General features: G+C 33.4%; 1 protein-coding gene across 6 annotated transcripts in view; it reads left to right on the top strand.

Annotated features, from left to right (window-relative positions):
- Nucleotides 1-15025, top strand: part of GJC1 (gap junction protein gamma 1) — a 30937-nt gene that overhangs the window by 978 nt on the left and 14934 nt on the right. For 2 of the 6 annotated variants that reach the window (XM_032457384.1, XM_006173097.3), the window contains exon 2: nucleotides 12998-13221. The exons of 3 other annotated variants lie outside the window; for them this stretch is intronic. The gene's annotated coding sequence lies outside the window, so the exon portion shown is untranslated. Of the gene's footprint in view, nucleotides 1-582; nucleotides 1008-12997; nucleotides 13222-15025 lie in introns of those variants that run through there. One more of the 6 variants, XM_032457385.1, reaches the window with a different exon arrangement.

Genomic DNA, 15025 nt, shown 5'->3' with positions numbered 1-15025 from the left:
GTGGTTTAGAATTGGGTGTGTTTTTGTTGTTGTTGTTTGTTTTTGTTTTTGTCTGAGGCTGTTTCTCATTTTGGGATGACTTTTTCTTTGGGAAATGGGCGCGTTTGGTTTTACCATTTGAAGGAATTTTTGTTCATTGAAAACCTGCAATGGTACAGATTTCATTGTGCTCGCGCTTTATTTTGTTAGTATCAAGACTACTTTGTGATATCTAGTAAATAAGTTTAGAGTAAGTTCTGGGTAAGCTTTATCTTGTGTGCCTGGTTAGTCTAAAATTATAGGTTCGTGTTGTGTATACGTTCCAGTGAGTATATATGTGAAAGCACTGAAAAACCAAACTGTATAAATGAAAGGGATTTTAATTCCCTGAAAAACGGATTATGAAGTATCTCGAGTACATTAATATCTGTAGAAAAAGAGTTTAATAATGTAATTTAGGAATCAAATCCATTACCCCTTAAGGAGGGCTTACGTATTCAGAACAGAATGCAGAAAAATAAACGTAAATCCAGAGCTTCTGACTAGAAATATTGTGAATTGTGATTACGCTTGCTGGTTTTTTTTTTTTTTCTGTCGTTGTTATTGTTTTGGTTTTTGGATTTTAGCAGTTTTGTGTATTGCAGTTGCTTTGGATTTCTTAAGTACTATGTAATGGCAGAATTAAAGAAACATGAACTAACTTATGGGTAAAAGGTAAAAAGCTCTGGTAGGCAAATTTTTTTCTTAGTTTTCATCAGATCTTTGTGAGCAGAGTGTTGTAGGCAAAGGACATTTTGAAGAAAACACATAGAAGTTATATGAAAGTTCTCCTTTTATTATTTGTCCTGATTTGTAATGGTTTGATACTATTTATTAATAGTCTTAAACTGTTGAGCACTTTATCAAAGCATTTCAAACATCCCTTTCAAGAGTCAAAGCTCTTAGCTTTTTAGGTTGTGTGAGTTTTGAATTGGGTTTTCTATTTGTGCTAGTAGCCACAGTTCTCTTAAAAAGGAGCAAAGGACTCGGTAAGTTTCTATTCAGTTCATTAAGGGAGACTTGAGTTTCCACCTTTTAATTGAAAGGATTTACATATCTTCAGCATAACAATGTTACTTATAAATGCTGCTGTCCCTTAATAATTTTCATCCTTGTTTCATATGTGTATAGATTAACCAGTGAAAGGATTCATGGTCATCTCAGATTAGTTGCACCCTCCCTCATCCCCAGCTCCAGGCTTACCATTAATTGGGATCCTAGAATACAAAATATATAATTAAAATCCAGAGCATTATTCTCTTAATAAATAGTTTGTTCCATGACTAATTCACTGCAAAGTGATGATTTCCAAAAAAAACTGGTTTTTTTTTAAAGTTCATATTTCAAAATGAATGAGGTGTGCTGTTTTTTATTTTGTTTTTAATATGAATCTGGATAGTTAAGTGCAGCTGGCAGTATAATTACTTATTTTTGAACTCGTGCTTTTCTTGTGGCACATAAACATGTGGCTCCTGTCTAAAATATCTAGTAAGAATTTAGACAAGGAAAGGATGGGATTACTGTTTAGGGTCTTTTTGGTTTTTGGGGTTGTTTGTTTTTTGTTTTTTGCTTTTGTAGACCATTTCTTTGCGAATACATGTAAAAAGATAGATTTTAGCTGATATCATTAACCTGAAAATTAGACATAGAAAACAATTCTGAACTGTTATTATCAGTTCAGTGTCAACAATTATTTTTCAAGCATACTACTGCAATCAGTGAGTTTAATTTATGTGGAAGTAAGGACCTGATCTCTGTTAAGTCTGAGCATTGCTGTTTTTTGCAGCTCTCAAGAATGAATGAGCGGACAGTCAATACTGGCTGGCATACAATAGTACGTTCTTGAGTTTTGCAAACACTGCAGTGGCAGGCAGCACTTGGGTTTATCATTGAGAACTGTGGAACATGTTGCCCAAAAGGTTTTTTTTTCCCCCCCTAAGGCAAGGGTGAAATCTTTATTTCTGTGGAATGAGTAGGACTCAGTTAAAGTCTATTCTATAAGGCTATATTGCTATAGCACCAGCACAATTTGGACAAATGGTTCTGGTGCCCATTCATTCAGTGGACTTTTTTTTTTTTTTTTTTTCAGTCAGGTACTTATATTAAGCACTTAACTAGATGCTGAAGATTCAAAGATGAATATTATGTGGGTTTTGCTCTCAAAATACTTGTAGTTCAACATGCTGAAAAGGTTTAGCAATCAGGAAATTTTGTAAAATCTTTGAAACAAAAGGATTTCAGGGTAAGTTTTTTTTTTCTCTATAGAAATGGACTAAACTCCACACATCCCTATTATCATCTAACCTCTAAACTATATTCAAGTCTCATAGTTATAAAAATTTTTGTCTGCATCTTTGAAGGATTTATTAGTTTTGATGGAATTTATTGTTACTTAACTGAGTTACAGCATTCCTTTTGGGAATGTTCAAAGTAAAGTGGATCTGGACTCTTGTCTATTTTTAGGGAATTCCCTTGGACTCATTCTTGGACCTCAGATTACTAATTGCCTATCTAGAGTAGATGTTTATTTGGATTCAAAAATTTCCTTCCTGAAATAGTCTCTTCTCTTGGGTTCTGATTTTTCCTCCTTGCTCTCTGGCTATTCCTTCAGATCTCCAACATCAACCAGATCTTTTTTTTTTTTTTTTTTTTTTTTGCAGAGTTTTTTAATGCAGATTAAAAGTTAATACACTAAATTCTTTTTTTTTTTTTTTTTGATGGGGGAGGTAATTAGGTTTACTTATTTATCTGTTGTTAGAGGAGGTACTGGGGATTGAACCCAGGACCTCATGCATGCTAAGCATGCACTCTACCACTTGAGCTATACCCTCCCCCTAATACACTAAATTCTTTAGCTTTTTCTTATACAGACTCCTCACCAGTGCCTCAGTTCTCCAGTAAGTTCAAGCTGTTCTTATTTTATACACCCACTGGAACCCAGGAACCAGACCTTTAATTGATGGTCTTTCTCAAGTCTTGGTTCTTAGTCTTCCTCCCCTCTTACTCTAATCGTATCTATTCTGTGGCTTCAGTTACCATATATATTTTTTGAATACTCCCAATTTTTTATCTGTAGTTCAGACCCCTTTTCTGATCCAAGCTGTCTACTCAGTCAAACTTAAATACTCAGAGATACTTTGAATTGAATTGCCCAGACTGAGCTCTTGATCTTGGCTCCAAACCTAGACCTTTTTCACTGTACCCTGTTTCATTAAGTGGCTCTATCAACAACTTACTGAGGCCAGATTCTTGCAGTTTCTCTTCACCTCTAGACTCCCCATCCTAGTCTAGGCTGCCTTTTTCCTAAGACAGTTATATGGTCAATTCTAAATTGTCTTTCCTTGTTCACTTTTTTTTTTCAATTAAAAATTTTTTTTTCTTTCAGTGAGGAGGTAATTTAGGTTTATTTATTTATTTCTAGAGGAGGTACTGGGGATTGAACCCAGGACCTCGTGCATGCCAAGCATGTGCTCTACCACTTGAGCTATACCCTCCCCACCTCCTCATTCACTCTTGATTAAAAAAAAAAAAAGTAAGAAATAAAATATTACCAGTACAGTTGAAGTCTTCTGTGTTTCCCTACCTGATTGTATCCCCCACCCTGACCCCAACCTCCTTTATAGGCCTCTTTACCAAAGGCGATCACCAACTTGAATTTATTATTCCCTTGCATTTCTTCATACTTTTACGTATGTGTATACCCCCTAAGTAGTATACACTCATGTACTCTTCTCACAGTGGCTAGAATTGTCTTTATAAAACAAATTTGATCAAGTCACTTATCTGAAAACTTGTTTCTCCTTTAAAGCTTTCAGTCTTTATTTAACAAGGTATGAAAAAGAAAAAGAAACAAGCGAGCAAAAACAACAAAAAACCAGGGTATGATCTGTCCTTGCGTACTTCTCCAGCATCATTTCTTTTGACTTACTTTCTTGTTACGTATGATCTAGTCCTACTGATCCCCCCGCCCCCCATTCCCTGAAGGTTCAAAGCTCCCGCAGTGGCCTTTATACATGTTGTTGCTTATCCCTCTGCCTGGAGTGCAGCTCTTCATTCTTCAGAACATGCTTAAATATCACTTCTGTAGAAAAACCTTCTCTGATTCTCCTAGATTAGATTAGGGACCCCTATAATATACTCCTGTAGCACCCTGTAGTTCTCTTTTGTAGGACAGATCACAATTTTAATTAATTTAATTACTTAGTAATACCTGTTTCACCATTAGACTATACTTTCTATTCCATAAAATCAGAAGTAATGTCTGTCTTGGAGCCTAGTATCCTAGCACTAGCTCATGGTTCATTTATGTATTCAACAATCATTTGAACATTTACTAATTTCTTTTTTATTTGTAGTTTCTGATTGTAATGATGTAACTTCTGACAAAGCTTTTGTCTAACTCAAAGCCTTATTGTATGTTTTTTGCATTTTTGGTCTTATATGCCAGTACAGTGCTAGGTCCTTAGTTAATAATGATGTAAACTTACTAATAGCTATGGCCTGGTCAATTTTTTTAATAGACCAAAAATACAATGATCACCTATAGTGTAGTATATATGGTGGGGACTTTTACCTCCCAGGAAGATAATCACAGCTAGGCTTAGGCAGACTATTTGATGGAATAAAGAAATTGAAGATTAGGTTTTTTTCTTTGACATACTGTACCTAGTTAAAATTTTAATTTCTTTCCATTTACTGGGCCAAGAGTCAGTATAATTAATGTCCCAAGAAACTTCGACATATTATCCAGTTATACGTTAAGGCTGACATTGACAGTTTTGTACTTGAGTATTTCACTTCATTGATTTAAACATTTTTTAAAAATAGGTAATGAATTACATAGTACAAAATTGAAAAGTATGAAAGGATATACAGTGAAAAGTAAGTCTCCCTTTTTTCTCTTCTCACTTAGTCACTTCCTTTATTTTCTGCTGAAGCAATTACTGTTTGCTTTTGAGTTCTTCTAGAGATACATTCAGTATTCCCCCAAACACATACATAAATGGTAGCATACTCTATGTATTGTTCTATAGCCTGCATTTTTCACTAATACATCTTTGTTTCATATCACTATAGATAGAGCTGATTTTTTTTTTGACCACTAGATGTGCTGTAATTTGTTTACACATGCTCTAACTGATAGGCTTTTAAATTGTTTCCAGCCTGTTATCAACAGTGCTGCTGTAAATATTCTTGTACATTATTTTGTCTAAACATTTTGTTAGTAAATGTTGAGAATTGGAATTGCTGGGTCAAAAGGTATGTGAATTTTCAATCTTGATGAATATTTCCATGCTGTGTCTTAATATAAACTTACGAGTTTACCCCACTGCTTCCAGTAAAACACAAAGAAAGCCTCTTTCCATATACCCTTCCTTGTCAGTGATCTGTTAGCAATTTTTAAATTTTTTCCAATTGGATAAATGAAAAGTAGTATATTGATATAGTTTTAATTTGTAAATCTTTAATTATAAGTGATATTGAATATCTTTTCATGTTGTATATTAAAAGCCATTTCTATTTCTATTTTTGAGAATTGTCTTCATATCCATTGCACTCTTCTATTGAGTGTTTTTTTAATTAATGATCTGTTGGAATTCTTTGTGTTAGAGAAATTAACCTTAATTAATTAGTTAGCAAATAATGTTAGGCATTTAGTGTATCTTTTAAATGGTTTACAGTATTTTTTTGCTTTCAGAAATCATATTTTATATAATTGAGTTTGTCATTAATTTCATTTGACCTCTAGGTTTTGTGTCGTTTTAGGAAATTTTTTCAGATAGCTAACCATGGTAGTTCAGTATCATTTATTGAATATTCCATCTTTTTTCCATTGGTTTGAAATGTCACCTAGATGTATTTAGATCTTCTGGACTTTCTATTCTATTCGATTACGTTGATCTGTTAATCATTTTGCCAACTCCCTCTTTAAAATTTTTGTAACTTATATATCTAGAGAAGCTTGTATGCCTCCTTCAAAAATTTCCTTGTCATTCTTACTGTTTATTTTTTCACATTAAATTTAGAATTCATTTGTCTGGTTCCAAAGAAATCCTATTGGCACTTTTAGAAATCAGGATTGCATTAAATTTAAATTAATTTAGTATTCCTTGGTAGTATTTTCCTTGGTAGCAGTTCTTCATTTAAGTCCTGTTGTTCATTTCTTGTGAGTCTTATTCCTAAATAATTTCATCTGTTTGTTGCTATTTTAAGTGGAATCTTTTATATTAAATCACTATCAACTTTGTCAGTGACTTTCTGTAGGGTCTTAAAATTAAACACTAAATCCACATAATATAGCAAAAAGATCGTTAATTCTTGAGTTACATTCTAGGCTTTACAACTAATTACTTGTGTGATCTTAAGCAAGCCATCATGATCTTTAGTATTCTCTTCAGTAAAATAAGAGTATTAATCTCATACTATGATAACAAACAATGGGCCACTGCAGAATGGTTGGAAGATGACCCTAGAATTCATGCAAGTATTATCTGTGAACTGTAAAAGTAATGTCTTACAAATAAGTATGACCTTCTCAAATGTATATGTGGGTTATGTTATGATAAATTACAGATATATTTTAAACTTTATCAGTTTATGTGTTTTCTTCAAAGACAGATAATAAATGTATAACCAGTATTATATAGGACTCCAGGAAATCTTTTGCAATTACATAAAGGTCCTCAGACTCTAAAAGTTGGAGACTGCTAGCCTAGCCAATCTCTTAATATTTCTTTTACCACTAATAGTGTGTGAACCTATGAAACTGCGAGTGTGTTTGTGGAAGATTTCGATGATAAAGGTGCTTAATTTTTTCCCCTAAGATAGTGATTTTTTAGCTTATAATATCAGAAATGTTAATTATTGGGATCTGTTTTTAAAAGACTTGATTGACTAGCCTATCTAGATTTGTATAGAAAATGATTTAGTGAGAGAGAGAGGCCATATAGTACTTTCTGAAAGGGAAATTTTTTTTTCCTGTTTAACTCAAATAGCTTGCTTTGACCTCACATTCCAGTTCAGTAGTAGATGTTCATATCATTCAGAATGAAAGCTTTATATTCATTATAGTTTGACTAGTTCAAGCAGATATGCACTTCTTGGATTCACTTGGAAAAAAGGCCTTTTTTTTTTGAGTTTGGAAAAATTATTAGGGACTGGAGGAGTGTCTCAGTTCTTATTGAATTGTGTATCTGAAGCCATTGTCTCCTATCATACTTGAACTCTGAAGAGAAAAGAGGATGGGAAAATGTTTATGATTTGAGATATATCCTGGGAGGGAAATTATATGCACATAGCTTGACTAGATTTATTTTGGGTACCAGTTAATTATGATTACTAGTTCAATGACAAATTTAAAGCAACCGTAGCATTTTGAACTCCAAGTAGAATGCTCTTAGTAGTTAGAAGCTTTATGTTCTACTGCTTTTTATTTTGCCTCAGAAAACTTTTTTTTTTTTTGCCTTTCGGTTTGAAATTAAATACATATCAGCGTAGTTTCTTTAGATAGGAAAATGGAGATATCAGTGCTCAGAATGGTGCTTTTAGATTCCAGATTAAGATTAGCTAATCTTCAAAGCCTTAAAGTAACAGGTTATTTTGGTTTAAAAAACTCCATTTTGAGCAGTATATTAACATTTAGTATCTTCTCTCAGGAGATATGTCTTTTGGGTTTGTACAGAATCTCCTGGGTATATTCTTACCCCAACAGAAGAATCCTTGATATGAAGTAGAATGATTAGGACAGGAAGTATGAATTTTGTAACATTTTCACATGTCAGGTAAACATTTAATAGAACTCATAATGGAGACTGGAAAGTTTGGGTGGCTGTTTTAATAATCATTTTCTCAAATAAAGATAACTCTTTCCAAATACTCAGTATCAGACACTCAATAACAAGCAGGTAGCAATGCCAGCAACTATGCATTTCAAGTGAATATTGAGTATGTTTATTTTCTGTGTTGCTTCTGGACCATTTTCTAGTGAGTCTCTAAAGGAATGAGAAGAGCAGCGTTATGATACTAACTGCTGTATAAGATATCATGTCAGAGTACTACTATCTTTTTATATATACTTACAAATTAAGAATTACTCTCTAGTCTCACCATCCTGTATTTTACTCTTGGGTGGAATTTTATATTAGTTCTGTCTTGGACCGTCTTACATCAGGGGAGTGTAGTAACTACCAGAGTTTCTATGAGATAGTTAGCTTTTCTGTGATATATTGATTACTTAATTAGATCTTTATGAATGTAAAATTATGCATGTATGCAAATATTATGAAATTTGTACCCCGACCTACTTTTGAAATTTCTCCTGAGGCTTTCTTTTTGCTTAGAAAAGCTTTGCCAACCTAATTATTACATGTTTATTATACTGAAAAGCAAATAGAATAGAAATCGTCCATAGGACACTGTTACTGTTGGTGTTATTTCCACTTAGGCATATTATGTTATTAGGATTTTTTGTTTGTTTTTTGTCTCTTTACTACATATGAGCATTTTCCCATATAATGAAGTATTCTTTTAAAACAGATCACAAATTGTCAGGCTTTATTCAGCCAATAAAATGTATGGCTCAGTATTATTTAAATGTATTTTTCTATTAGTTGCCAACATGGCAAAAAAAAAGGAGACAGAAGTGTAAAATTGATACAGCCCCCTTTGGAAAAGTCCTAATGTACTACAACTGACATGTGTACCGTACAACTAGCAATTCTGGGTCTAGGTATTCAACAGAAATGTACATATATTCACCAGAAGACACAATTGGTATGTTCATAGTAGCATTATTCATAATAACTCCAGACTAGAAACTGCTCAAATGTCATCAGCAGTAAAATGGATAAATTGTGATACAGTCACAGAATGGCAATATAATAAAGCAAAGAGAATGAATAGACTAGAGCTAAATACAAGATTGGTGACTCTTGAAAGATACTGAGCGAAAGATTTCAGACACAAAAAGTGTATTCTTTATGATCTGATCCAAGAGAGACCATTCTGTGATTCCATTTATATAAAGTTCAAGGACAGTTTAAACCAGCGAGTCTTAATATGGTATGATATTGATTCCCAGGGGGCTTTTGGCAATGTCTGGAGATATCTTTGGTTATCACAACTGGAAGAGGCCAGGGATGCTGTAAAACATCCTGCAGTGCACAAGACAGTCTCCCAGAACAAAGAATTATCCAAGATCTCAATAGTGCCAAAGCTGGCCTTGGGCTAAACTAATCTCTGCTGTTAGAAGATGGTTTCCCTTGGGTAGGAAAGGACATCATTGTGGCTCTGGGTGGTAATGCATTGTTCTTGATTTCAGTGCTGGCTACATGGGTATGTGAAAATTCATTGAGTTGGGTACTTATATTTGTGTACCTTTCTAAAAATATTTTATCGTTTAGTAAGAAAAAAATTACCAAAAAAATTAGACTTGACATAAAAATCCAGGTTGAAGACTTATTTTGAAAGATATGATAGTCTGATAACTCCAAGAGCTGTAGCTAGTAAGCAGTAGCTCCCATTTATTTGGTGCCTGTGTTGTCCATTTTCCTGTTTCAGTTAACTTGTATCACTGATTGGTGTGTAGATATTTAGAAAATGTCTTAAACAGCTTTATTGATGTAAAATTCACACACCATACAGTTCACCTATTTTAAATGTACAATTTAATGTTTTTTAGTGAATTCACAGGGTTGTGTAGCCATCACCACAGTTTAACTTTAGGACATTTTTCATTCTCCCCCAAAAGAAAGCCCATGCCTATTACCAGTCACTCCCTTTTCCTTCCTGTCCTTCTCAGGCCTAGTCAAATGCTCATCTATTTTTTGTCTCTGTGTAATTGTAGACATTTTACATTTTGTGATGTATGTTACGAAACAAGATATTTCATCATAGAGGTTATATCACAAATTATGTAAAATTCTTCTGTTATTGGGCATTTATTTAGGATAAATTACTAGATATGGTATTACTGATCAAAGAACATAAACATTTTAAAGATTCTGGTAAATATTACCATAATGCCTTCTAGAAAGGTTATACCAGACAATCCTCACCAACAGTGTATGATAATGTTCTTTGCAAATTTTGTATTGTCTCTAGTCATAATAGGAATCTTGTATGTTTATTTTCATTTTGTCTTAGAAATGTTCATTTTGCTAGACTGATTGATTGTTCAGTTGGTTTGACTTGAGCTTTAAGTGTTTTGGACAAGTGTGCCAATACTGTCCTTTTTCACATGAAGACAGTACCACTTACGATGCATTGTGAATGAATGCATTATCCCAGGTTCCCCATACTTCTCCAGCTGGTTCCTAAAGGTTCTTGCATTCAAACAAAATGGGTTTTTGCCAGCACAAATTGACACTTCAACCCACAATGGTGTATTTTGTTTCCTTGTTAGTTGATAGAGCCAAGACTTCAAATCCCTTTCTCTCCTTTATTTTATAATTTGATTTACAACAAATTTTATTTTGTGCTTCTTAAATATTGTCCATAGCCAAGAGCTCTTTTGGAAAAAAACAAGTTGTTTTCATGTTTGTAATACATAGATTACTGTTTGTAATACATAGATTAAAGCTGCCATAATGCTTTGGCTTAGAAATTGTCACTAGCTAGTTATTAAACATCTATTATCACTCATGCAGAATTAACTTCCACTTAAAACGTTCCAGTTAAACAAAACTTCATTGTGAACCCCTTAATTGATTCCTTGTCTCTCTGCACATAAAGCAGTCTCATTCAGGAGTGTGAGTCACTAGCACAATTCTTAGTGGATTGCTCAGCTCATAATCTGGGATGCCCAGATAGTTAATACTTTAGAATGGTGGTGAGTCATTGTTGAAATTTTTTAGTTTAGTCCAACCACAAACTTCCTGGGATGACTGGGAAATGCCTTTTTGAAAATTTGACATTATTGTTCAATTTCACTATTGTTACTTTGCTTCTTTCCTGTCCCTAGAGTTCTGAATTCCATGTAATTTGTTGGTTGTTTTATGACTAGTACTCTGCCTGAGTTGATTTTCAACAACTGTTAATAGAAGGGTCCTTAGAAATAATCTAATCTGATATTCTCCACTTATTTCACAAGTGAAAAAGGAGAGGTATTTATTCCTGAAGTGCCTGTTAGAATCTCTTGGCTCCTATTTCAGTGCTTGCTGTATCTCAGTTTCGCAAAATTCAAGGTTAGAAGCACTTTTCTAGAACATTAGTTTTAGTTCATCCTGGATTTTCATTTAAAAAGCAATTAAGATTTTAAAATGTAGTCTACCTATTATAGGGTTTGGGAGCTTTTAAATTTTTTTTTTAATTAGGAGATTAAAACTTGGCTCCAACCCATTTGAACTTGATTGTTGCATTTGCAAAACATTTAGAATAGCACTACTTTAAATATTTTAATTTCCTGAGTATTATAGTTTAGTGAGCATTAAAGAATTGACATGAGACAAGTTATACACTTTTTTAGCTATTGGTCTGAAATCCTTGGGAGTTTTTTTTAACATGAATCTATGAGAGACTTTTCCAAAGATAGATATGAAATGGTATTTTTGGACTGACTGTTTTTGTGGCCAACATTATTGTAAAGAAATTGTAATGGAAAAAATGAATCAGATAAACTGGAAAGTAAAGCATTTCCCTGTAGAGTCACTATGTTATAAAATATATTTAAATTTTAACAGATGATTCCAGTTATCTTCCTTTAGTCTTCTGTTGCACAGTATATATAACTGTACTGTATTAAATACCTGTATTAAATACCTCTTGAGTACAACTAGGTTTTTTTTAAGTGTTTGTAAATTTCCTAACTACTGAACTGCTAAATTGCAAGCTTCTTAATGGTAAGTAAATACTAATTGCATAAATGAATTTTAACATTTTAACCATTTTGTAAGTGCATATGTCTGTGGCATTAAGTACATTTGCATTGTTATGCAACCATTATTTGTTCTTTCGTGACTGACTTTTCACTTAGCATAATGTTCAGAGTTCATCCACATTGTAGCATGCTTCAGAATTTCCTTCCTTTTAAGGCTGAACACACTGTGAGTATATACAAATTTGTTTATTTATCTGTCAGTGGACACTTGGGTTGCTTCCCCTATTTGATTATTGTGGGTGAATAATGCTGCTGTGAACATGGATGTACAAATACCTGTTTGCAGCCCTGCTTTCATTTCTTTAGGTGTATATCTGGAAGTAGAATTGTTGGATTATGTGGTAATTCTATATTTTAATATTTTGAGGAAATTATTTTCTCCAGCAGCTGCACCATTTTACATTCCCAGCGGCAATACACAAGGATTCCAATTTCTCCGTAACTTTCAGCACTTGTTTTTTTTTTCCTTTCTTTCTTCTTTTTTATTAATAGTAGCCATTCTTAAGGGTGTGAGATAACTCATTGTGCATTATTTGTCTTGTTGTTTATATTTCCCTAATGATTAATGGCAGTCTAAAACTTCTTAAGTTTAAACACAGATTAGCCCAAGCCTTGTTTCTTGAAAAATATATTAAAATCATTGATGAGGGAGTGAGGAAACCAGTATTATCATACTTTTGGTAGTGGAAATATAAATAGGTACCAGCTTTTTGGAGGAGTAATTTGGTAATACATATTAAAACCTTTAGAATTTTTGGAGAGATAATGCATAAAGAAGTTGACCTTTTCTTATTAACACACATACAGTTTTTTCACGATTCATACCTGTTAACCCAGCAATTCTTTTAGAAATTTATCCTAAATCTGTAATTGGGGATGTGTACAAAATTACTAAGTATTATAATAAATCATTGTAAACAACTTAAATTTCTAACCATTGAAGTTTTGTTAAATTCTGATCCAGTAGGCCTGGGTGGGAGTTGGTTAAGTAGGACCTAGGAATTGGCATTTTCAGCATGCACTCTGGATAATTCTGATGAAGGTGGTCTGTGGACCACATTTGAGGAGCGTTTACTCATCATTACTTACATGCTTTAATTTCAGGTTCCATGGTGTGCTAAGGCCCTCTGCAAACTGGTCTTTGACTTCCCTGTTCAGCCTTCTCTACAACTACTTCCCAAACATCCTCCATCATGTTCCAGTCTAAGAGCCTTCTTGTGCAACTTTTCACTTACACCATTTTCTCCACCTGCCTTGCCTCTACTTCCCACCCCAGCTCTGCCTGGTGAAACCATACCCATTCTTCAGAGACCCACTTGTCTTCTGCAGTAAGCTTATACTTTTTTTTTCTGACTTTATTGAGGGATAATTGACAGCTTATACTTTTTAATTTATAGGAATTAGTCTCTTTCCCATCTGAATATTTTGCACATTTTGTACTTTTATATCATTCATTGTATTCTGTCCTAAAATATGATTGTATTAGTGAACATATTTTATATTTTCTACTTCCTACAAATTCATTCAGATCTTTTGTTTAATACAGCACACTTTCATTGAGGTTTTTTTGTGTCTGGGGACTCAGAATTTTAAAAAAACATGGATTTTCCCCTGAAGGAACTCATATTCCAGCCAAAGAAACCAATACCACTAAACTTGATTTAATAGAGTAAGACCTAATATAGGTGGAGTGAAAAATTATTATGGGCTTTCTGAAGAGGAGATTAAGTGAGGAGGTCGAGAAAACTTGGAGTGACTTTTGAGCTAGATCCTAAAGGATAAAAAATTTTCCAAGTAGGGAACTGTAGAAAGACCATTTAAAGTAGAGGAAGATCAATGAGCAGAGATTTAAATTTATTAAACCACTCAGGTAATCTAAATGCCAAGGATACAAGAACAAAGTCCATTTTATTGGGATGACAGATAATGAACAAATTAATAAATGTAAAGTGTTTTAGGTGGTGTTGAGTGCTCTGAAGGAAAAAGGCTAGGTAAGGCTGCAGAGGGTGATAGAGGATATATTGTAGGTAAATGGTCAGGGAAGTCCACCGCAGCAGGTGACATCTGAAGAGAAGCATAAAATGAAGTGAAGGTGTAAAATCATGAGGTTATCCATGGGAAGTGGGTTTAATGGAGGGCAACAACAAATGCATATGGGAAAATGGATAGGGTAAATTGATGTAAAATGTAAAAGATGATATTTTGAAATTTAAAGTAAAACAAATTAAGATGAACACTTTTTATATAAAGCATTTAATTTCTGAAAAATAAGTATTTAAGTTTTTTTTAACTTTTAAACGGTTTGCAAAAGGATTTTGTTTGAATCTTAGACTTTATTCTGTAGGGTATGGAATGCTTATAGAGGTGTTTTCTTTGGAATATATTCATATGGTTCAAAAAATAAGACAATATAAAAAGATGTATAATCAAAATCTTGATCCTGTCCCATCCTCCTTAGTGTCCTCCCCCACTTTTATTAGTTTTTTTAAACATATCTTTGCATTTCGTTATAGAAATATAAGCAAAAACAGACTGTTATTTTTCCTCCTTATATAAAAGGCATATACTACACTTGCGTACCTTGCTATTTTCACTAATTAAATGTCTTGAATATCTTTCTATACAAGGAGAGCATTCCTCATTATTTTTTATAACCTCATGGTTACTCTGTTGTGCAGATAGACCATAGGACATTTAGCCATTCCCTTGAATGGTTAGAGTTATATAGAAACAGCTTTATAGTTTGATCATTCCCTAAAGTGAGATTACTGGGTCAAAGGATAGATGCATTTGTAATTTTGTTAGATATTGCCAAATTGCCATCAGAAGTTGTACCACTCCCATTAGAAATATATGGGATTGTCTGTTTTTCCATAGCCTCTCAACTTTTGGATTTTTCCCATGTGATAGGAGAATTCTATCTCAGAGTAGTTTTTTATTGAGATATCATTTACAGACCTTACAATTCATCCTTTTAAACTGTATGATTCAGTGGTTTTAGTATATTCACAAGGTTCTGTAACTTCCACTGCTAATTCCAAACATTTCCATTATCCCCAGAAGATACCCTATACCCATAATAGTCACATCCTATTCCCATAACCCCAGAAAACCACTAATCTGTCTGTTGAT

The sequence above is a fragment of the Camelus ferus genome, chromosome 16 (genome assembly GCF_009834535.1).
Source record: "Camelus ferus isolate YT-003-E chromosome 16, BCGSAC_Cfer_1.0, whole genome shotgun sequence".
In the NCBI taxonomy this organism is placed as follows: Eukaryota; Metazoa; Chordata; class Mammalia; order Artiodactyla; family Camelidae; genus Camelus; species Camelus ferus.
This window is presented reverse-complemented; position numbering and strand designations above follow the sequence as displayed.